The following is a 22,444-nucleotide window of genomic DNA, read 5'->3' as shown; positions in this document are numbered from 1 at the left end:
CCTGCTGTTGTCAGCCCTTTTGAAGAGTTTACTCCCCTCCTGGGTGTAGGTTCCCTTCAGGTATTGATAGGCTGCAATGAGGTCACCCCGCAGCCTTCTCTTCTCCAGGCTGAACAAGCCCAACTCCCTCAGCCTGTCCTCATAGGGGAGGTGCTCCAGCCCCCTGATCATCTTAGTCGCCCTCCTCTGGACCCTTTCCAAAATCTCAATGTCTTTCTTGTACTGAGGGCTCCACACCTGGACACAGTACTCCAGATGGGGCCTCACAAGAGCCGAGTAGAGAGGGACAATCACCTCCCTGTCCCTGCTGACCACCCCTCTCCTGATGGATCCCAGGATCCCATTTGCCTTTCGAGCTGCCAGAGCACACTGCTGGCTCATGTTCAGTCTCTCGTCCATCAGGACCCCCAGGTCCTTCTCTGCCGAGCTGCTCTCAAGGACCGCTCCTCCCAGCCTGTACAGGTGCCTGGGGTTCTTCCGGCCCAAATGCAAAACCCTGCACTTTGCCGTGTTGAACCTCATTAGGTTCACCCGAGCCCAGCCCTCCAGCCTGTCGAGGTCCCTCTGAATGGCATCCCTTCCTTCCACCGTATCAACCGCACCACTCAGCTTGGTGTCGTCAGCAAACTTGCTGAGAGTGCACTCAATTCCCTCATCGATGTCATTAATAAAGATGTTAAAGAGCACCGGTCCCAAGACAGACCCTTGGGGGACACCACTTGTTACCGGCCTCCACCTGGACATAGAGCCATTGACCACCACCCTCTGTCTGCGGCCTTTCAACCAATTGTTTATCCATCGGGTCGTCCACCCATCAAATCCACTTCCCTCCAATTTGGAGATGAGGATGTGGTGGGGGACCATGTCAAAGGCCTTGCTCAGGTCCAGGTAAATGACATCGGTCGCCTTCCCTTCGTCCACCAATGCCGTCACTCCATCATAGAAGGCCACAAGATTAGTTAGGCATGACCTTCCTTTGGTGAAGCCGTGCTGGCTGTCTCGGATCACATGCTCGTTCTTTATGTGACCGAGCATGATGTCCAGGAGGATCTGTTCCATGATCTTCCCAGGCACGGAGGTGAGACTCACCGGCCTGTAGTTCCCCAGGTCCTCCCTGCTCCCCTTCTTGTATATGGGAGTGACGTGACCCTTCCTCCAGTCGTCCGGGACCTCACCTGACAGCCACGACTTCTCAAATATGATGGAGAGCGGCTCGGCAACCACCTCAGCCAGCTCCTTCAGGACCCTGGGATGCACGCCATCCGGCCCCATAGACTTGTATTCATTCAGTCTAAGGAGGCACTCTCGGACTTGCTCTGCCCTTACAGTGGGGAGGGATTTACCTCCTTGGTCCCCACATAGAGGTTTGGGGATGCAGGGTTCAGGGACGTGAAAAAGACTAGAATCCTGGCCACCAGTGAAGACCGAGGTGAAGAACTCATTCAGCACCTCAGCTTTCTCTTCATCTGTTGAAGCCAGTTCTCCTTTTAAATTTACCAAAGTAGGTACGCCCGTTTTGGCCTGTCTCTTCTGGGCAATGTACCTGTAGAAGGTTTTCTTATTGTTTTTCACGTCCCTTGCCAAGTTCAGTTCTGCCTGTGCCTTGGCTTCCCTGATCCCACGTCTGCAAGTCCTAAGTACTAAACCATGTCCCTCAACGCAACATCCAGTCTTTCCTTGAACACCCCCAGGGTCGGTGATTCCACCACCTCCCTGGGCAGTCCATTCCAGTGCCTGATCACCCTTTCTGAAAAGTAATACTTCCTCATGTCCAGCCTGAATCTCCCCTGGCGTAGCTTGAAACCATTCCCCCTGGTCCTATCACTAATGACACGAGAGAAGAGGCCGACCCCCAGCTCACTACAACCTCCCTTCAGGAAGTTATAGAGAGCAATGAGGTCTCCCCTGAGCCTCCTCTTCTCCAGGCTGAACATTCCCAGCTCCTTCAGCCTCTCCTCATATGGCCTGTGTTCCAGACCCCTCACCATATTATCATATTATATTATTTAGCTCCCTTACATGTTTTCTGTTCCTACATGTGCATTGATGTAGTTTCAGTTAGCAGGATCATAATGCTGGAGGCTGTGGAAACAGTATGTCTTCATCCATGATTAATTCAAATGCTAATTAAGAATTCAATTTGGACTCTAAGGCTGTCAAATCCCTTACTACAATCATTTTAAAAGCCTTCTGAAAGTTATATTAAAGATTCTTTTGGGGTAGTAACATTATTAATTGTAGTCAAAATTTGTTCACAATTTTCAGAAATATGGAGAAAATGGAGAATTAATTATAGCATCATAGAATGGCCTGGGTTGAAAAGAACCTCAAAGATTATCTAGTTTCAACCCACCCTGCTATGGCAGGGTCACCAACCACTAGACCAGGCTGCCCAGAGTCATGTCCAGCCTGGCCTTGAATGCCTCCAGGCATGGGGCATCCACAACCTCCTTGGGCAACCTGTTCCAGTGCATCACCATCCTCTGTGTGAAGCACTTCCTCCTAATATGTAACCTAAACCTCTCCTGTCTCAGTTTAAAACCATTCCCCCTTGTCCTATCACTATCTAACCTCATAAATAACCATTTCCCCTCTTGTTTATATGCTCCCTTCAAGTACTAGAAGGCTGCAATGAGGTCTCCCCAGATCCTTCTCTTCTCTGAGCTAAACAATAACCCAGTTCCTTCAACCTTTCTTCATAGGAGAGGTGCTCTAGTCCTCTGATCATCTTAGTGGCCCTCCTCTGGACCCATTCCAAGAGTTCTACATCTTTCTTGTATTCTTTCTGAATAATACCCTGAATAATACAAATCATTGTAAATACTAAATACATTCTCCAGGCTAGTTTTCTTGACACAATCTGAGAAAAACAGTAACTATAAGCAAGAGATGCAGAGGGTTGAAGTAAGTTCTGCAAGTTCACAGATGCATTAGGGATTAAAAGAAAGAATAACTTACACTATTTTTCATAGAATCATAGAATATTTGGGGTTGGAAGGGACCTTACAGATTACCTATCTCCAACCTCCCTGCCATAAGCAGAGGACTCCTTCTTCTAGATCAATTTTTCCTAAGATATACTCAGTCTTATCTTGAATATCTTCAGGGTTGAGGAATTCACACCTACTCTGTGCAACCTGTTCCAGTGCCTCACCATCCTGAGAGTTAAAGAATTTCATCCAAATGTCTAATCTAAATCTACCTTGTTTTAGTATAAAGCTATTAAGCCTTGTCCTATAACTATGTGCTGTAAGATTTCCTGGGGAAAAAAAAACTAAGAGTACAGAATACTCACTGAGAGCAGCCCAGCAGAGAAGGGCTTTGGGATCCTGGTGGATGAAAAGCTGGACATGAGTCAGCAGTGTGCCCTTGCAGCCCAGAAAGCCAACAGCATGTAAGGCTACATCAAAAGAGAGATGGCCAGCAGGGAGGGGGAGGTAATTGTCTCCCTCTAATCTGCCCTTATGAGGCCCCGTCTGGAGTACTGCATCCAGGCCTGGAGCCCCCAGTACAGCAACAATGCAGAGATGTTGGAGTGAGTCCAGAAGGGACCACAGAAAGCACCTCTCTTATGAAGGAAGATTAAGGGAGTTGAATTTGTTTAGCTTGGAGAAGAGAAGGCTCTGAAGATGCCTCATTGTGACCTTACAGTACTTGAAGGGAACTTATAAGAAGGAAGGGGACTCACATTTTTCATGGTCTGATGGAGATAGGACAAGGAGAAATGTCTTTAAACTAAAAGAGAGGAAATTTAGGTTAGATTGAAGTAATTGTATATTCAGAGGGTGGTGAAGTGCTTATACAGGTTATCCAGAGAGTTTGTAGATGCCCCATATCTGGAGGCTTTCAAGGTCAGCTTGGATGAGATCCTGAACAAACTAGTAGGTGGCAACCCTGCTCATGGCAGAAGGGTTGGAACTAAAAGATTTTTAAGGTCCCCTCCAACTTATGTGAGTCTATGATTTTATGATTATATCAATAGTAAAGTTAGACTATGCATATAACTTACAGGAAGAAATAAATGCAGAAAATAAGTTATTACATTCTTGACTTTGCTAAACTGTCAGGAAGTTATAACAATTGCAAGATTACTAGTCTGATCAGCAGTTAAACACATTTGTAGACATACATCAGTAACATCTTTGACTAATAGTCTCACCACATATTAATAATGTCTCATCTTCAAGATCTGTCTGCTTTACAGTGAATCCTGTTCTCTCACCACGTGATAGAAATTTGATGTATGTGTTTTGTGTGTGCACAGTCTTCAAAGAAGTGAATGTAATGAGAACAAGACAGCTGTAATTAACTGAAGACTTCAGTGAAAGGATCTAGTTCTGAGGAAAAAGTGAATTGTTCCTGTTAAGACTAATTTTTAAAATAATATGACCAGCAATTCTAAAAGAATACATTCCCAAAATGTGTAATTCTTTAGTGAATACATGTTAACTGAGTGTGGTGAACTTATGCTGAGAATGACAGTGTCTTTTATTTGTAAGCTTTTACCATCTGTTCTAATGATTAATTCATAATAAGTAAAAAGGCAGGTGAAATTTCAGAATAGAGATAAATAGCAATGGAAATGTGCTGAATTGGGTTGTGATTGTGAAAATGAGTGCAATGTTAACTCTAATGTTCAGGCAATTGTTAACATTCAAATGACACCTTCACATGTTATTATATGGTCTTGAGCTGTAAAATGTTGAAGATATAATTTAAATCTATTTTTAAATGAATAATGATTTCCACTCTGTCCTCAGACATTCATCGCTTATTATGATACTAATACAAAAATATTTATTTTTGTATTGTGTATTTTGGCTTTTCATCCATAGCAAATTTGAAGGAGAAACCTTGATGAAAGATGTCTTCATCAAAGATTCTTGGAAGCTGCTAGGCTTTCACAATAGTTTTTATTAGTTCTAAGTCTGTATTATTGAGTAAGTCTCCTACAGGTTAGCAGGCTTGGCTGAGCTTCAGTTTCATCCCACATAGCTGTTCCCTTGGGAAACTGGAAGTCCAAAAGTCAAAAGCCTGCATTTTTTACAAGCAGTTCAACTTGATCAACTTCTTGAGTTTTATTTGCTTACTATTCTATGCTCCAAATTATCAGTAAAAGGAGACAACATCTTAAATAATATACTGTATCAATCCCTAATATCTTTATAAAAGTAAAAATAGTAAAAATTAATTGTATGCAGTAGAGAATGTAAAGGACCATGAAGTTGGAAAAACAGTGGAGACAACTTTCACTGCCTATATGTAACGAAGATACCAACATTAAAAAATACGAAAAATAGAGACATGCAAAATCCAGTTACTGGATTACTGGATACTAATTATTGGTTACTGGATACTAATAGTTACCTGTAACTATTAGTTGATGCAATTGTACGTTTTAAGAGTCAAAAACTTTCAGTGATGATTTGCTACCTCCAATTATAAAGTGTATAAAGTTATATCTATTTTGGAGGTAAGGAAATGAAAATCAAACAGAAGTTAATGTGTTACCTACTCTTGGTCACATGTGACAAATTACTACAAGAATCAGTTTTCCTTAAAAGCTCTACAGATGAGGATATACTTCAAGACAGATATACTTCAAGACAATCTTGAACTATAGTTCATGGGTTTTTTTGCTTAGCATCCATGGGAGCTAAAACGTGTGTCAACATAGATTACAAATGGTGTTCTTTTAAATTGTGGTGAACGGTCCCTTCCAACTCCTACGATTCTGTGATTCTGTGTTTCTGTGAACAGGAGGTCCCAAGAGCTCAGGAGAAAACAGAAAGAATTAGAAAAATAATGGTTATCTTCACACCAAAAAGATCCTTCTTGCAGTCTTTCTACTCACATTCCCAAAAACAAGCATACAGTTCCAAGGAGATGTAAAATACTACACTTGATTCAGTTTCAGCAAGACATGTTCTTTGAAACACAAATCTAATTTAGTTTGTCTGAAAGTCCTTCCATCCAGCCTCCACACCATCGAATTACATGCTTAGGAAGCTATGCAACAGGTCTTACTACTGTGCCGAGTAGGGTAATTGTGTTTTTGTGGTATCAGTCTCCCTCCACTGAAATCAATGCAAGACGCTCCTGTTTGTTGGCCTACAACTGTAGCATCACAATTAAATTCTCTGCAGTACCTATTTGAATCAGTAAGGGGCCAAGAGGTCTTGACAAGCTATATTTTTTCTACTATTGACTTTGATGACTAAGCTGGTGCCCTGGTGTCTGACCACTGATTCTATGAGAGGGATCTGTCAAGTTGGAGGCCAATTTTGTGCTATTAAACACATCAGAGTTTGTAATTAAAGAAAATGTCAGAGTGCCACATTTTTCATCATAAAGCAAAGGAATCCTTCTACCTACATTAAAAAGAAAATGAAGGGTACAGATGCACTGGAGATATATGCACTATTTTTTAAATTTTTCTTTTATAGACTACATTGAAACTTTAATCGTGATAATTATCATTCCACTGTGTATGGAAGATGATTTCCTTTTATTTCTCCTGAATTTAAAAATTTAACAGACCATTTTATGAATTATTTTTTTCAATTGCATGATCCGGCCCCATTTACTGTTAATTAAAGTGATTGATAAAATACATTTTAAATACACCAATTTCAACAAGTCTTTTCTTCATGATTCAAAGATGACCAAATGTTGATCAGCCCCAACTCACTTTTGTGTTAAGTAACATGAATTAGAATTTTTAAATTATGTCCAGGGCATTTGACAGAAGCATGCATATCTATGAAAGCAGAAAAATGAATTACTTCAAATTCAATTTTTTTTTCATCATATGTCTTGAAATGCTACAACACTTGTTTCCTATACATGATAATATATGGATGTCTGTGAAAATATGTGCTACTGACTTCTAGAAAGCTCTTATCTGCATGCAGTTTAAATTATAATTTAACACAGGTAGCATAATTTTTAGGAGAAATATACTGATTTCTTGAAGAATTCTGACCTACTGTCAATTTCCAAATACAGAAACTGATTTGAAATTGTTTATTAATATTATAGTGATTTCTCATCCTGATTTTGTGAAAATCTTTTTTTTACTGGATTAGGCAACAAATTAAGGTTCGTGTGTTAAATACATACCAGTAAATCCAGTAAAAGAGCTATTAGCTCAGCAAACTAGTTGCTCAAAGTAAAGGAGAAACTTGATAAATAAAAATAAATTTGAACTTTGAAATAGGGAAAGAGACACAGAGATATTTAGCAGAGAGTCATATGAAGAAATTATTTTCGAAGGGAAGTCATCTATTCCAATCTCTGGCTCAAATCAGGACTAGCTTCAGCTTCTCAGAGTTTTTCAACTCACATTCAGGAATTCAGAAAATGTTGAATATCAATAAAATAGGTTTTGAAGTCTTAAGACACTAAATACTAGTATCACATCACATCAGGAAAATCTGAACTTTCTATAACATGTCTGGAGATGAGAGGATGGTAGATGTCAGGCCTTTCTTCATTTGTCCAAGGTCACACAGAGATTTCTTGTCATAACAGGGCATTTAACATGTCTGACCCTGAAAGTTTTGTTTTCTAGAACTTGCCATTTGCATTTCAAATTTCACAACGTTTCTTAGAGTAGCTTTCTGAGGAATTATACTGAAATTTCTCTGAATTGACTACAATGCTTTTGTTTATTTATTTCTTAGGAATGGCCTTTTTTCACGACATTGTATTGTAATAACATCATTCATGTACTAGAATATCCTAAAGATTTTTCTCAACAGCGCTTTTGCCTTAAAACACACATTCCAATAGAATTCTAGGTCATTTCTGAAAATATGAAAAGGAATTAAAATTTCTTAGGAATTACTTTATTAACTGATTGCAGAAACTTTTATAGTTTAAATAACAGTACATTAATTTTATTGGGCAATTAATACTATTTTGGAGTCTTGAAAGATATATACAGAAAGAAAGTATATTAATAGATTGATAGATCTCTATAATGATAAGCAAGAAATTTGCTTATCATTAATGTTTTGCTAGAAATATTTAGTAATACTACAGAAATGCATTACCTGTTATTTGAGTTTTTTTAAATTGCCAATTTTTATCACTGTTGCTTTCTATTTACATTTTCTTCGTCTTGGCAAACTCCTTTGATCTAAAACCTGGCATGTTTAATGCTACTAGAAAAGTTTGGCAAAGCTTGAAGACAACTGACAAATAATAAGTATTACAAGAAGTATTATTAAAATGTCCCCTAACTGTAAAACTGAGCTTACTTAGTGTTCCCATTATTCATTCAGGAGTGATTTTCTACTGGAGTATTATATTTTCCATGGATTTTTATCTCAAAATTTGTATTCCAGATAACTGGCAGCATATATACACTGAGCTTGCTCTAATTAAATGTCTTTTCTGTTAGGCTCGTGTAAATAGTTTTCTCAGTGGAACTGAAAATTGATAATCTGACAGAATATGATGCTGTCGCTATCTTTAAATATATATTAATTTCCAGAAACTCCTGTAAAGATAATCAAATCTGTCTGTTTTGACTAATTGGAAAATAAATTTTTGTATGCTTATCCCCATTTTTTGTGAAGTGTTTTGAGAATGACAGTTAAAAAAATATGAAGCACATATTACAAACCACTTTCCAACTCAGATAATGTCAGAAAAGAGTAATTCAAAGCTTACCTTGCTTGGATGTTACTGAAGGGTCAAAATTTGAGATATTTTAATTGCTTTCACTTCTCCTTTCACTTTCAAAAACTGTTGAAGAAATAAAAGCTTGAGAAGTAATAAACTGAGAACAGTGTTAAGATTTCCTGTGTAAATATAAAGGTATTTTATTCAATTTGTATAGCAATATAAAATTTAATCTCTTATTCTTAGTTGTTTTTCCATTAAAAGAAAGATTTTTTAAAAATCTATCTTACAACATTCTGAAAGAGAAAAAAAAAAAAACAGATTACAGGTATATGGTGTATATCTAAATGTAAAGAATATATGCTACTATCTGCATTTTAACATCTATTTCTACAATGAACCTAAGAAGTAAGAAGTCTTATGATTACAGAGAATTTGATGTGGCAATTTACAGAATGAAAGAAGATCAATGGATAGACAAGACAAAAAAAGGTTTGCTTTCAAATTAGAACTGGCATGCCTGCCCTGACTCTAGTAGTTTTCAAGTTCTATCCACAGTACTTAGTGATGCTAATTGTTGATGATCGTGGAATCATAGAGTCATAGAATGGCCTGGGTTGAAAAGGACCACAAAGATCATCCAGTTTCAATCCCCCTGCTATATTCAAGGTCACCAACCACTAGACCAAGCTGCCCAGAGCCACATCCAGCCTGGCCTTGAATACCTCCAGGGACGGGGCATCCACAACCTTCTTGGGCAACCTGTTCCAGTGCGTCACCACCCTTTGTGTGAAATATCTAATCTAAAATTTCTCCTAATATCTAATCTAAACCTCCCCTGTCTCAGTTTAAGACAATTCCTCCTTGTCCTATTGCTATCCACACTCATAAACAGCTGTTCCCCCTCCTATTTGTATGCTCCCTTCAAGTACTGGAAGGCTGCAATGAGATCTCTCCAGAGCCTTCTCTTCTCCAAGCTAAACAAGCCCAGTTCCTTTCTACATAAGAGAGGTGCTCCAGCCCTCTGATCATCGTAGTGGTCCTCCTCTTGACCCACTCCAAGAGCTCCACGTCTTTCCTGTACTGGGCGTGATATCTACATTCCAATTATATAAGCACAATTAGTACAAGTAGAGGAAAAATTCTTCACACATCACAAAGGTAATAGTCATTTAATATAGATTTATGGGCATAATTTTGAGTAAATCATACCTTCATCCAGGAATTTGTGCTGCCATTGAAAGATGGTCCTTCTACTACTTCAACTCTCATCTAATGAAAATATGTTAATTCAAGTAGAATTAATTGAAAAGACTAGGAAAAGTTTAGATCAATTTTACTGGAATACCAAAATCAATTCATTTTTTAGAATGTATTTCAGATTCTTAACCACTTTCATTAATTTCATAGGTGTACATTATATTGCTGCTATTTGCTAAAACCCATAAGTAAAGTATATTTTGAAGTCATTAAAAAGGTCATCCAGGATAAGTCATCTACTTGTTTCATTGCTGTTGTTAGCTACCTTGAAACCTGAATGGTAGTATGGCATATGCGTTTATCCTTGCAATAATGGAATTTCATATATATATATATTTTTTTATTGTGATAATATATGCCACATGTATTTAAATAGTGATTTTATGAAAAAGAAAAAGGAAAAGAAAAAGGAAAAGAAAGAAAGAGAAAGAGAAAGAGAAAGAGAAAGAGAAAGAGAAAGAGAAAGAGAAAGAGAAAGAGAAAGAGAAAGAGAAAGAGAAAGAGAAAGAGAAAGAGAAAGAGAAAGAGAAAGAGAAAGAGAAAGAGAAAGAGAAAGGTATGCCATAGATAGAGTAATTTGGTTGGATAAAATATGTTCTTGAGAACTGGTTATTAATGGATAGTCTTGGATTTATAGAAAGACCTGTGCAGAAAATCTATTAGTATATCTTTTCCTGTTTTTTTACTAGTACTAGCTTTCCATTGAGAAATAACTAGGAACTTTTTAGTTCTACGCCTTCACGGGCACACACATAAGCACACTTCTACATCTGCTCACTTTGTAACTGTGTATTTTGTGCAGTCAAAATAAATTCAAATTATTTTCATTTGTCATAACCCAGTAGTTTACTTTTTCACTTACACAGGAAAAAGAAAAAGATGTGCTCATCCTACATAATGATGATGGCTCAATATTTTAAAATAAAGAATTTAAGGAAAACAATGCATTGGAACACTGATTTTCTAAAGCGATATAATATTTATATATTTATATAAAGCAAATATTTAGTTATAGGAATGTATTAATTGTTGCAGCTCTGAGTTCTTTAATTCATTTATAAGTCTGCTCTTTCTACAATATTTACTACACTGTTTGCGCAGCAAGCTAATTCCTTGAAAATTCCCAGAAGTGTTAGAATTTTTTTTCCTGTAACCAGATTCAAAATCCAATCTAACTTATTTCTCCTTTCTTAACAAAGTCAAAGATAAAATTTGGAAAAAAAATGTTTTCACATTTCCAGGGTAATATGATGATGATGTAAAAAGCCAGTGAGTCTGTCATTCAAAAATAAGACACTGACAAAAGAGGCATATCCTTTCAAAAGGGTTCAACTCCAATTCTAAGAAGATATTCTGCTGCTGCTGCTGCTTTCATTAATCTACTGTAGATTTCATTTCTGTCTGCTAGTGTGACTCAACTTGTACATAAAAGTGTTATAAATATTGATGATAATTGTTAAGCATGATATAGTGTTCCATGTTAGCAGCTCAGATACTCAGGAGATAATTCTCTTCCCTGGGAAATCTCAATCAATCACAAGAAGTCCCCTGTCAAGGGAGAGGAGAGAGGAAGGAGAAAATGGAAGGCACAAGGAAATTCAAAGGGGAAGAGAAAAGCAGGGAAAAGGCATTTTGATTCTAAACGCTAGCACAGTTTTGATGTACATAAATAGCCCGGTCATTCTTTTCTGACTGTTTGTTTTACAGTGTGCTTTTAATATAAGCCGGTCATATCTGTGGTCACATCAAATGAGACAGCTATGAAGCTGAGGCAAGTGATTCTCCCTCTGTATTTTTCCCTCCTGAGAAATGAGCTGGAGTACTATTCTATTCACCTCTGGGCCCCCAGCAAAAGAACAGTTAGAGTGGTTCTGAGAAGGGCTACCAGAATGCTGAGAGGGGTGGAGCACCTACTCTGCTGAATAAATACTGAGAGAGCTGGAGTTGTTCAGCTAGGAGGAGTGAAGACTCCTTCAAGGCATGACTTTTTTGATAGTCTTATGTGGAGCCAGGTGTTGGACTCAATGATTCTTATGGGTTCCATCCAACTCAGAACGTTCTATGATTCCACGATTCTCTCATTTTGTGATTTTGTGAATGTATTGATATGAATATAAAAATGAAGAATTGACAATTTCTAAATAGATAATCAGAGAATCACAGAATGATTGAGGTTGGAAGTGACTTCTATGACATAGACTTCTATGTTCATCTGGTTCAACCCTTGTTCCACGCACAAAGCAGGGTGCCCAGGGACTTGAGAAGAAGTTAAAAAGAAAAGAAAAACATGAAAAACACACAGAAGCACTAGTATGTGCTTAGCAGGGCCAGCAATTTCATCTGACTTTATAAAGAATTTCCAGATGTAGCAGTATTCCCTCCCATTTACTTCAGGTTCAATCACAGGTGAACTTCTAAGATGAATGGACAGCAGCAAGGGAAGGGGAATGGAGATGAAGATGTTCAGAACACCATGCATGAGGAGAAAGAAAGATGTAAAGAGTTTTCTGGGACAGACAGTTGCCCTATTTGCACCTGTGTAGGATTTATCTGGGTTCAAATACTAGTGTGGGTTTCAGTAATGTTTCTTTTTTTAATTATTATTTTAAATAATATCTTTGGCATTCATTCTTCAGTAGTTTTAAACCTAGGATTTGGTCTAACCAGCACATTTTGTCTATCACATTTTTAACAGAACTTTAATTAAAATGGTATTTTTAGCAAGAAATTTTGCTGTGCTTAAAACATTCAAAGCACGTGTCATCTGCTCCCAAGCCTTCAGTTAATAAATATATAATTTATTTATAATTTATTAATAAACACTCTCTTGATCCTCCTCAGATTTTTAGGCAACCGATCTTAATGTTTATTTCTGATTTGTATGTCATTTACTCCACCTGTTTAATTTTCATAGAACTGTAGCATCTGTGTGTCAATACTCAGTGTATTTTACTCATATTAGATTTCAGGAGAAAGTGCTGTAAATGACATAACAAAGCCACAGCGGACACCACCAGTGAAACTTTCTTCCCTCTGCAGTTTCAAGGTACTGCAAAGCAACTTCCTCTAGATTAGTGGGTGCTTTAGTTTCTTTTTGTCCTTTGTTAGTTACAAGCACTGTGTATTGTCTGATCTTTACTCCCGCATTGCCCATTCTCTTGTGGCTTACTAAGCAATGCTATTTTCCTTGCACTTTTAATAGACCACTCTTCTCTAATTGAAGGAGCTCTGCTATCTGAGAAGCAGCATGTTCCCAAATAAAAGTGCAGTGACAAGCAGGAGACTTAATTTATTGTAATATTTATGCAATGACTCACTGTTTGACTTCGTGCAAATCACTTAGGAGGTCCAAATTTACAAGCACCTGCACAAAGTTTGGGTGTCTCCATTGTTTTACCTACCACAGAGTTTTGTTCTGAGAGTGCTCAATGTAGAGAACAGCATTTAAAGGCAGTAATAGTGACAGGTGTTTGATGTACTCAAAAATCAGGATACCATTAAAGTGTTTCAAAGCCAGCATCTTAAAACACCAGGTGATTCCAAGCATATATTTTTAACATTGCCTTGAATAATTTCCCCTATCTGCAGATAGGAAATAATAGCCCTCACAAGATCTACTGATTGCAAATTTTTGCAAAACTTTTCAGTGTTGCTTGTGTTACAGCACAAGACATTTACTCAGCCATATTAGTATTATTAAATTACATGTACTGGAAACATTTCAAACAAGAACAGATGGAAATAATCCAGCTGAAACTTAGACTCAGTTTATTAGACTGTGGCCGTTCGCCAGGACTTTTGATAAACAAAATTTAGTCAGTCACTGCACATGGATTCATGCTGTTGGGTACCTTATGAGTTGAAACAAAAAGTTAATTAGTTATAAACCTACTTCTCTTCCTAAAAAAAGTGACATACATCTGTGAAAAATCATTTGTGGTTGCAAAAGGGAAATAAAGGCTCCTGTTAAATAGAGTTGAAAGTAAGTATTTCGCCACAATTTAAAATAATCCAAGCAAATAGATGTAAAAGATGTTGTGCTCAGAGGAGCTCATCATGATATGATTACTTACATTGGCAACCAGCAATGACAGTGCGCTAGTTACCAAAAAGTATTGGTTTTCTGTCAGTGACAGCAGCAGCAGTTTCAGGAAACATCTTTGGTCACAAGTTGCAGCAATGTGGCCTTGTCTGTGAATGTGAAGATCTTGTTGGAGTGAAGCTTGATAGCAGTGAAGGAACTTGGTCAGAGTTTCTTTCTGTCATCACTGTGACCACTTTACTTCATCAGAGCAAACATAATTGCATGATAGTACATTTAGGGAAGATTAAACTGACAAGAAAATGTATTTAAAAAAAAAAGAAAAAGATTAAACTCAGTAGAAAAGTTATAGTGTAAATTATGATTTGAAGAAATACAATCCTAAACTTTAGTTGTGTGCATAAACCATACACACAGCATGGCTTTATTCATCATTCACTTTCCACAGGCTTTTCTGTTGTTGATAGAGAAGCAGAAACAGAAGCTAAGCATGAAACCAGATGTAAACATTTGCCCACTGGACAGATTATCTAGATTATCTTTTTTAGGATCTGTGTGACAACACATTAGTAAGAAATATCTTGTAGACACTGAAACGAGAGGCAAAATTTATGTGGCTTGTGGACATCAAGACATCCTGTAAATGTAGTGATGAATCTGTTGCTATCGCCTTCTTGACCACAAGGGCACATGGTTGCTCATCGCCAACCTGTAGTCCACCCAGGTCCTTCTCTGCAGAGCTCATCTCCTGAAGGTCAGCCCCTAGCCTGTACTGATGCATGCAGTTATTCCTCCCCAGGTGCAGGATTTTACACTTGCTCTTGTTGAACCTCATCAGGTTCCACTCTTCCCAACTGTCCAGGTCTCATTGAATGGCAGCACAGCCTTCAAGTGTCAGACAATTCTCCCAGCTTTAAATCATCAACAGATTTGCTGGTTCTATCTGTTTATCCAGATCACTGATGAAGATGTTGAACAAGACTGGACTTAGACTCAGAACCAATCCCTGGGGAATATTGCTAGTTACAGGCTTGTAACCAGACTCTGCACCACTGATGTCAACAATCTGAGCTCTGCCAGTCAGACAGTTCTCAATTTACCTCACTGTCCACTCATCTATCCCACATTGTCTAAGTTTCATAGCAAGGATGTTTTGGGAGATAGTGTCAAATGCCTTGCTGAAGTAAAGTTACACAACATCACTGCTCTCTCCTCATTTACTCAGTCATTGATGACACTACAGGAGGCTATCGGTTTGGTCAAGCATGATTTCACTTTGGTTCCAATCCAGACTGACTACACCTGATAACCTTCTTTTCTTCCAAATGCTTTCAGATGACATCTAGAACAAGTTGTTTCCTCACTTTTCCAGGGATGGAGGTGAGGCTGACTGGCCTGTAGTTCCCTGGATTCTCCTTCTTGCCCTTTCTGAAAACTAAAGTGACATTGGCTATCCTCCAGTCCTCATGCACTTCTCCAGTTTGTGAGGACCTTTCAAAAATGATAGAGAACAGTTTAGCAATCACCTCTGTGAAGTCTCTCAGCAAATGTGCATCCCATTGGGACCCATGGATCTGTGTGCACTGATTTTGTCTAGATGCTCTCTGTCCAGTTCTACCTCGATCAATGGAAAGTCTGCCTTTATCCAGACACTCTCTCCTACCTCCAGGGTCTGGTATTCCTGAGGGATAGTCTTAGCAATAAAGACTGAAGCAAAGATGGCATTCAGAATCCCTGCCTACTTAGCATACCCTCTTAACAAAGCATTCTTTTCATTTAGTACAGTACTCACATTTTCCCTAGTCTTCCTTTTACTGTTGACATTCCTAAAAGCTTTTCATGTTATCCTTTATCTCCTCTGTATGGTTTAGTTCCAAGAGGTCCTGAGCCTTCTTTCTTGCATCCCTACAGGCCCTGATAAAATTCCTATATTCTTCCCAGATAAGCAGGCCCTTTTTCCAAATCTCATGGATTTTCTTCTTTAAGTTTATCCTGCAGTGTATAAAAAAAATAGTTTTTAATATTATTTATCACCAAGGATAAAGCATATGTTTGAATCAAATTGTTAGATTCACAGGTTTTTAAAAAATATTCCTGGATATTGAGTCTTTTAACTACAGAAGGCTAAAAATCACTCTCAGGATCATAGTCTGCTGCTCAGAATGTGGCATATATTATCCTCTTTCACTTACTCAACTTGTGTCTATAGGTAACAAGTCCTAACCACTGCAGGATATGGCTTTTAGTTTTTAGGGGGAATTATTTTCTTGTTATACATTTTAGTTTGGAATTATACTAAGCTTTTATTGAGATCACCAAACTACTACCCATCACACAAGTATGGAATTGGTTTCACATTTTCAAGTATAAATACTCTGCTAAGCTCCATGAAAATAAATAATTACATAATTAATTCCTGTATGGATAAACATAAAGCAGAAATTAAAGGATAGTATGAGTTGTGAAAAATCTCAGAGTAGTTTTAAGTGCTGAAGCTCTATTGCAAAATATTTCATCTTTTAAATCAGTGAAATGTGACAGCCTGTATATTAATCAGTGCAGTTGCTGAAGAGTTTGAGCAGCAATTTATTGCCTTTAAGACTTCTTGGTGTAACTACCACTGTGTTCCTTTTCAGATTCCCTTTTAATCTTCACCTGTGAAGGCTGTGTGGTATCAGCAGTAGATGAAAGCATAAAAAAAGCCCAAACAACAAAAACCAAACATAGAAGATATTAAATGGAAAGCACTGCACCAAGAACTCAAAGGCAATCTCAAAACATTCTTGATGGAACTGCCTTTTTTTTTTTCTTTTTAGAAAAAGCATATTCTTCAGTGCAGCCTAGAATATAAGGAATCCCAGTGGGCACTTAGTAACACAATTATTTTGATTTTAATGGAAACTGTATTTGCTGAGGAGGCTGCTATCTGCCTTGCAGTTCACTGGGTAGCCTGGTAGAACAGCAGGAACAAGGATATGGAGTACTTCTCACCTGTAGTACAGACACAGTGAGACCTGCTTTGACTGTCTAATTATTCCTGAAGTTTCCTCTGGAACGATGTGGAGGCACTATATTTCTTAAAGAGGCTTCTTTCTTATACATAGCTGATGTTGCCCTGTCACGTTTTCAAATCGGTCAGTATCTGCAAGCTCACTTGACTCAATAGGAGAGAGGCTAAATGAAGTGGGAGGAAGGTTTAATTTAACTACTTCCAGAAGCAAAGTGAAATTACTGAATAGGCAGGTGAGAAAAAGTTAACTATTTTTCTGAACAGTGCTGCATCAGAGGTAGTAAATTTGTTTAATAGATGGAAAAGGGCAAGTCAGTCATCAGAACATGCTAAGAAAAAATGAAGGGTATTGTACTTATATATAGAATGAAAGTGTAGAAAGGAATCACTTTCCTGTGAGAAGACAAAAGCAGGATGAAGAGCTGTACTATTTTTAGTGCAGTAACTAGAATTGTAGCTATATTTTTCTACCTACCTACAGCAATCTCAATCAAATATCTCTCTAAACCTATTACCTCTCCATGTCCCTCTCCTACCTTGCCCTTCTACAATATTTTATAAATTTATCACTGCTTCCCCTTTGTAACATATAAAAATGCACTGATTCTTAAATGGGCATCAAAAGGCATGTAATCTGTCTTGTCTGAGGTTCACTGGCAGACTGCACAGCCCCACAGTGAGCTATTCTTCATGGCCTTCCTGCATAACCTTTTTGTGGATACTGATTCCACACCTCTCTTCTGCTCTAATTTCCTGTTCACCCTACAGCATAGCAACTATTTGTCACAGAATGTGGGAAAGTATAAAACTCTGCTGCTGGAGTACTCTAAGGATTGCAAATAGCCAAAGAAAGGTTTGAGACTTTTGAGTGTAATGGGCTGTAAAAGTAAAAGCTGTGATTTATAGTTTCTTCCAGTTACTGAAACCTAATGACCAGCCCACCTTCTGTGGAATTCAATGATGTGAAGATGTTTATATCTAATAAGAAGTTTGAATAAATTGTGGTCATTCTCCTTTTCCTTTTAATGCATCATATTTTTCTGTCATTGTTCAACCTTTTTTGCACAATGATTTTTGTGACCTTCAGTTCAAAGCTGAAAATAATATACACAGATTTATTATTTTAAAAGCAAAATAGATGAATTATTCCTGTTTCTTCAGCTTAAATCAATCTAAAAGTGAAAAATATTAATATATAGGCATATAGATATCCATAAATACACAATAAAAGTGTATGTCATACGTGTACACACAGATGTTGGATATATACCACTGTAATTTATGTAAGAGAAAGATTGATGATTAATCAGATTAATAAAATACAGGAATTGGTTCCAAAAGGTATTGTGACAGTGTGAAATTATTATGTGCAGTTTATTTTTATGGAGAAAGAAAAGAGACATGCCTTATATGTAAATTCTGTATTTGTTCTATTATTGTTATTTATTATTATTATATAATTTAAAAACTAACTGTCTCCTTGAGGCTTTCTCATTAGTCCTTATTAATGTTTTAAGCAGAAAAGGTAAGAAAAGAGCACTATTAGGAGGAATAAGCTGAAATTGCCCTTTATGCTCTCTTGATATCTACCTCTTTCATATCGTTAAGTGCAGTTTTCTTACATTACCTGAATGCAAAGCTTGGTTTCATTCAGGAGTATGGCTAAGTTCTCACAATTCGTCTGAATTTAGCACTTAATATGCAATGAATAAAATCCTACAAAAACTTGACTGTTTTCTACATGGTGAGCATCACAGAAGTGTGAGCAGCCTGCCTTCATCCTACCTCACAAATCTAAATGGTTATTGGACTGCAGACATGTCTTTGAATCTTTCAAGTAGTGTGGGATTCAGTAATATCTATGAAATTGGTAGTTACATCTACCACAATGTCTTTGGTTGAAGAACTTTAGACATATAATGTGGTACCTAACAATAACATAGACATCTATGAGTAGGAAAGGCAATTAGAATGTCTGTCACATTTATTTATTTATTTATTTATTTTTATTAGGCCTAAAATTATTTAATAGATATAGTTCCCAGCTGCTGACTAATTCCCAGGAAAAAGGCTTATGTAGAAAATAATTGGAACAGGAAAACATTCTTGTGACTCCTTTCATTAGGATAAAGCACTGAGAAAGTCAAGGCACAAGAAAAACAGGATTTAAAAAAAAAAAACAACAACTTGTTTTAAATGATTTTGTTGTATTTACTGTTTAGTCAGTTAAGGCTGTTGCTGCAGGAAAAAAAAAAAAAAAAACCTCTTTTTCAGCCTCCATATGAAAGTTAATTAACCCAGGAGCTCACATGCTGTCACAACAGTGGGATGATTTTTTTTTTCTTTTGTAGTTGAAGATGCTAACAATTGTTGAAATTCACTAAAGCAGTTGTGTTTTCTCTAGTGTTGCCAATTTAGCTTAACAGCTGGCTATTGGGGTAGAAAAAATTAATTCAAACAATAATTAGTTTAAGGAAGTATTATGCTGTGTTTTTTTAGGAGGATAAGCTAAATGGTGACACATGCCTATAGCATCATTTCAAATGGCTCATTTGAAAACAAATAGATTAGTAATAGTTTTACTTGCATGTTATCTGTAAAAGGCTACTTATTAATATTAAGATGATATAGAAAATCATCTTTGGAAAAGTACTCATGAGATCCATTAAAATCCAAAGAAAAAATATTTTAAATCCTTTTCATTTTGTCGTGACACAATAAACATGTAAAGTTTCCTTTCTCTTCTAAATACTACTCCTTTTTTATAGGATAGCAAATCATAGAATCATACGATCATTAAGGTTGGAAAAGGCCAGTAAGTTCATCTTGTCTAACCATCAGCCCTCACTACCATGACAACTAGCCATCACCTCTCAGTGCCATATCTACACATTTTTTGAACACCTACAGGGACAGTGAATCAAATACTTCCTTGGGCAACCAATAAATATAGGAAACTAATACATTTATATATGTTTGTTTGTTTGTTTGTTTGTTTGATCCCACAGATTACTGAAAAGGCACCCTAACACTTTTTGGTTCACTTCAGCTCCTGAGCATCATCACACTCCACCCATACAAGAACCATTCTGTGGAGATAATCTTCATTTTAAAGGACAACATCTGTACGGACAACAGGAAAGCTAAGGTATCTGATATTTAAACTAAACTACATTTGGAATATGCTTATGACCTTTATGGCTTGCACTTATTAATTTATAAAATAAAGACCGATCATAGAAGCTCTTGCCAGCAATTCAACTTGCCTACTGGAGGAACTCAGATTAAAAGGTAAATAAATAAATAAACAAACCAGTTTTATGGATAATACTCATATACTTCCCACCATATATAGGTTTGTAGAAGGTTCTTTCCTGGATAAGTTTACCAAACCTTGTAAATGTTTTAAAATAGTAACTGCAGTATTCTCTGAACCTGAGAGAAATTAACAGCTTTTTAAAAATAATCTTTTGCTTATGTTTAATTATATCTAATTCACCCTGGAAAATTATGGAAACAAGAATTAGATACTAAGTCTATATTGCTTTTTTAATCTTCATGTATTTCAACATGACTTGGTCTGGTTCAAGAATACAGTGCTTATTTTATCAGAGTCTAAATTCATAGACAAGTTCTCATGAAGGTAAAATTAAGATTAAGGCTGATATAACCTGTTAGCTAGTCAAAGTTTGTTCCTAAATAATCTTAAGTGTTTTGTGTTGCTCAGCACATGTTTTATTAGCATCTTGAAATAAATAAAAATGTATATTAATGAAGCAGGTGAAAGTGAAATGTGGTGTGCTCATTAAGAGCCTATTGTGACATAAACTAGTGCAATGAAGCAGCTGCAGGTATGAGACTTCTGAATCTAATATTCATTTTCCAGATGAATGATGGATATTCAGTTTAAATTTATCATGAATACAGCTGCAGATGGAAATAAGATGGAGTAAACCTCAGCAGTTGTCTGTTAGCAGCTGTGCTTCATCATATAATAGCTGAATGACTTATGATCATGCAGTTCAGAATATCTCTAATTAATTTTTAAGTTGAGTCTTTATTCTCAACCTCAAACTGTGGTTTATTAGTAGGTTAACATAAAGAGCCTGCTGAAGTGTGATGTGTGGCTGTACAAACATATTTGGAAATACATAGTTCATTGGTAGATGTCATCACTTTACCTGCTTACATAACTAATTGAGAATCATATCAGAAGACAAAATGAGACAGTGGAGTCCAACCAGACATAACTGAATTAGAACTGATGAACTTGATGTGAGGAGATTCAGAGTGTCATTTTAAATATAACATAATTTAACTCATTTTCCTGCCCTTGACAGCTTATTGCAACCACTAAAACCATAGGAAAGATTGGCAGGTGAATTTTAACTTACATTCACTGGATAATTCTTATTATAACAGCTGATTTACTGAGGATAATCTTTACATTAAAAAATGGGTTTGCTCTGAGTTTGTGTCATTCTGGAATCAAAGTGTTATCAATAATGTCCACGAGGAGCAAGAGATCATAGAAGGAGAGAAGAAGGAAGCATTTTTCCAAATATATAAATGAAAATCCACTCTCTGTTCGCTTTCTGTCCAAAGAACATTAGAGATAAATTTAAGTCATAATTTTATTTGAGAATTAAACATCTTGAAGATTTCTGTTTATCAAAATAATAGCTATAAGGTGCATACTCTATTTCAGAATTCTATAAGTATTTTAAGTATTATCTCTCCTACATGGACAAATTGAAAGAGCTGGGGCTGTTTGGCCCAGGGAAGAGAAGGCTCCAAGTTGACACAATAACAGCTCTTCAGTATCTAAAGGGGAGCTACAGGAAAGCCGAGGACAGATTTTTTAGCAGGTGTTAGAAGAAGGGGAAATGGTTTCAAACTTAAAGAGGGTAGATTTAGGTTGGATACAAGGAAAAATTATTTTACAATAAGGATGGTGAGGTCCTGGAACAGGATGCCCAGAGATGTGGTGCATGACCCTTTTCTGGAGACTTTCAAGGCCAGGTTGGATTAGTCTCTGAGCATCCTGATCTATTTGTTGGCATCCCTGTTTGCAGGTGAGTTGGACTAGATGACCTTTAAGGGTCCCTTTCAACTCTGAGAATTCTATGATCCTATGATTTAGAGTAGAGGCTTTTGATTGTTTGATGTAGGTAAATATGTCAGGATCATTTCTTTACATATTCTTTCTATGTAAATCTATAGTATCTGAGGGCAGAACCAACTTCTGGCCTGCCAGATTTTGTGTATGATGGTAACTTCATGCTCTGTTACTCTGAGTCTTGTATCTTGTTGTTAAATCCATGTAGTTCATTTCTAATAAATGCTATCTTCAAGCATGCAATTATATAAATCCTTGTGTAAAATAATAATAATAATAATAATAATAATAATAATAATAAAAAAATTGTGTTTTAACCTGATACAGAGCTAGATTTGCATAGCTATTTCTACACTGCCCACCCTCCAGTGCAATGAGAAAT

At 36.9% G+C, this 22,444-nt stretch overlaps 1 protein-coding gene across 7 annotated transcripts in view; it reads left to right on the top strand.

Annotated features, from left to right (window-relative positions):
- CNTN5 (contactin 5) overlaps positions 1-22,444 on the top strand; it is a 597,686-nt gene that overhangs the window by 155,189 nt on the left and 420,053 nt on the right. For 6 of the 7 annotated variants that reach the window (XM_048937197.1, XM_048937259.1, XM_048937218.1 and 3 more), the window contains one exon: positions 19,952-20,091. The exons of the other annotated variant lie outside the window; for it this stretch is intronic. The gene's annotated coding sequence lies outside the window, so the exon portion shown is untranslated. The remainder of the gene's footprint in view (positions 1-19,951; positions 20,092-22,444) is intronic. 7 annotated transcript variants of the gene reach the window in all.

This window comes from Lagopus muta, chromosome 1 (assembly GCF_023343835.1).
Source record: "Lagopus muta isolate bLagMut1 chromosome 1, bLagMut1 primary, whole genome shotgun sequence".
Taxonomy (NCBI): domain Eukaryota; kingdom Metazoa; phylum Chordata; class Aves; order Galliformes; family Phasianidae; genus Lagopus; species Lagopus muta.
The sequence above is the reverse complement of the archived record's forward strand: the minus strand, read 5'-3'. Positions and strand labels throughout refer to the sequence as shown.